General features: G+C 52.7%; 1 pseudogene; it reads right to left on the reverse strand.

The window, feature by feature from the left end:
• Positions 1 to 649: 649 nt before the first annotated feature.
• Positions 650 to 1,714, reverse strand: LOC111543922 (annotated as a pseudogene).
• Positions 1,715 to 2,824: the final 1,110 nt, after the last annotated feature.

Below are 2,824 nucleotides of genomic sequence, written 5' to 3' on the forward strand. Positions count from 1 at the left end.
AGGAGTTTGGGGACCAGCATGGGCAACATAATGAAACCCTTTCTCTACAAAAAATACGAAAGTTAGCTAGGCCTTTCCGATGCAACAACTGATTGTGCCACAGAGACACAACCCTAATGGCTTAGGGCTCTAGGAAGACAGAATCTCCCCCGTTTATCTAGTGATCGATAATGCATGAACGCTTTAAAAGCTGGAGCAGGCGGCAGAGCGCGGTGGCTCATGCCTGTAATCTCAGCACTTTGGGAAGCTGAGGCGGGCGGATCACGAGGTCAGCTGACCGAGACCATCCTGACCAACAAGGCGAAACCTCCTTCTCTACTAAAATACAAAACATCAGCCAGGCGGGGTGGCGTGCGCCTGTATTCTTAGCTACTCGGGAGGCTGAGGCAGGGGAATCGCTTGAACCTGGGAGGCAGAGGTTGCAGTGAGCTGAGATCGCGCCACTGCACTCCAGCCTGGTGACAGAGCAAGACTCTGTCTCAGAAAACAAACAACCTGGAGCAGGCGTCCCTCAGTGGGCTCTAGCCACCAACCTTTAGATTAACAGCAGAACGCGCTAAGCGATTGTGCCACAGAGACACGTAGTTTACCTCCTTCTGGGCGCTATAGGAAGGGTGCACTCACCAAACACTCCCCAACTCTCCCATCCTCAGAGCCCGCCAGACAGTACAACTGTGCAAGGCCTTGGAAAACTGGAGAGATTAGAGCGGTGGATCGTGTTGGTCTCGTTGGAGACCCGCAGGTTGGGAAATTCTGGAACCAGGACGACCTTGCCCCTCGCCTGCTTCAGAAGCCCCTGGAAAAGCCCCGGCTCGTGACCCGGACCTGAGCCGCCCTGGGGGCCCAAGATATGCTGAACGCCCTGTGGGCTCTCGGGATGGCTCTTCCCATTCTTTGTGCCGCCTTCACCCAGTCAGCAAGCCTGTGCCCACCCTGCCCAGTCACTTTGGAGGCCGCTGCGGAACTTCCGCTGCCATCTTCGGGTCCTGTGTCCAGCACGGGGGCTCCACCGGGGCAGGGATCGTGGTGAGCGTGGCTCGTGGGGCCCCCTCGCGGGGAGCAGGGTCTGGCACTCACCAAGGCGCACGACTAGGACTTGTTGAATGAATCCATCGTCGCCTTTAGCTTTTAGTCCTTTGAAGAGCCCTGAAAATGGAAATCATGAAATATTTTACCATGGGGAAGTTTTGATTTTTTTTAATGTCTTTTTTATTTTATTTATTTATTTATTTATTTATTGAGACAGCGTCTCGCTTGGTCTGGAGTGCAGTGGTGCAAACATGGTTCATTGCAGCCTCGACCTCCCGGGGCCATCCTCGCCTTTAGCTTTTAGTCCCTTGAAGAACCCCAAGAATAGAAATCATGAGATTTTTTTCCATGGGGAAGTGTTTTTTTCAAAACTTTTATTCACGTTGATTTCTAAGCATCCCCCGGGGAGGGCAACGGGCAGGGCCTCCAGTGCACCTTCTGCGGGGGTGAAGCCGTAGGGGGTCAGCGGGGCAGTGGCTGGGTTGTGGGGCAGGAGGATAGGAGCGGGGGAGGGGAAAAGCAAAAGCAGAGAAAGAAGCTGGGGAGCCGTGGAACAGACATCCAGACCTCCTGAAAGGCTCGTGGAGAGGCACAGGCTGGATTTTCTGGAGGTGAGAATTGTTTTGTTGTTGTTGTTATTGTTGTTGGGAGGACACGACCCAGAGGAGGCAGACTTTCTCTTCATGGTGCCTTCAGATGGGAAATCTCCCAGGATTTCTTTCTTTCCCTTTGATCTACTCCCAACGCTCCCTTTGTTTCTTCAAGACCTTTTTTGGATCCCTAATGTGCAGGACCTAAGGGACTGGTGCCCTTCCCTACCCTCCCTGTCTGTGTGTCTTCAGCGCCCAAGCTCACCCAGAACATTATTGCCTGCCAGAGACAGTGAGAGGACCAAGGAGGGTGGCGGGTGCAGTGGGAACCACAGAGTCACCATGAACCTGTGCCTCGTGGGCTCCTAGCCAATTGAATAAACATCCCCTGAAGCTTCTCTGCAGGTCACAGCGAAGGAGAGGGTGGCTGCTGACCCGGTGAAAGAAGCATCAAGAAGCATCGGGAGGACCTGACCCTACCCCTGGACCTTGAAGACAGGCCTGGTTAGGCTGATTTTAATGGGTAGACCCAAGGAAAAGGCTCAAGGGTGACCCAAAGTCCGACCCTGAGATTAAGGCTTTCAGATGTCTGATCGTTTTGATGTTGGTCAGTAGAATCCACCCCCCTTTTCAGGAGACTCCTTTGCCGAAATTCAGAGATCTGGGATTCCTGCTGCTTGCCACACAGAAAGCCAATCACCAAGATGATTGTTGCCAAGGAAGGAGTTTTAATAGGGTGCTGCAGCGGGGAGATGAGAACTCAGTCTCAAATCCATCTCCCTGACCAACCAAAACCAGAGGTTTAGATTGCAGGGAAGAAATGTAACAATGTGTAAGAAAACAGGAACTAGGGAGGAGCAAGGAAGCAACCATGAGGAATGAGGGGTCCCAGCATCTCATTGTCTGGATGAATTTCAGTTCCTTGATAGCTTTTTTGAGAGGCCCGAAGGTCATTTTCTGAGGACAGAACTCAGATAAAACAAATATTAAGTTTCATGCTTTAAGACCAGAAGGGAGGCCGGGCGCGGTGGCTCAAGCCTGTAATCCCAGCACTTTGGGAGGCCGAGACGGGTGGATCACGAGGTCAGGAGATCGAGACCATCCTGGCTAATACGGTGAAACCCCGTCTCTACTAAAAAAATACAAAAAACTAGCCGGGCGAGGTGGCGGGCGCCTGTAGTCCCAGCTACTCAGGAGGCTGAGGC

This window comes from Piliocolobus tephrosceles, chromosome 1 (genome assembly GCF_002776525.5).
Source record: "Piliocolobus tephrosceles isolate RC106 chromosome 1, ASM277652v3, whole genome shotgun sequence".
Taxonomy (NCBI): Eukaryota; Metazoa; Chordata; class Mammalia; order Primates; family Cercopithecidae; genus Piliocolobus; species Piliocolobus tephrosceles.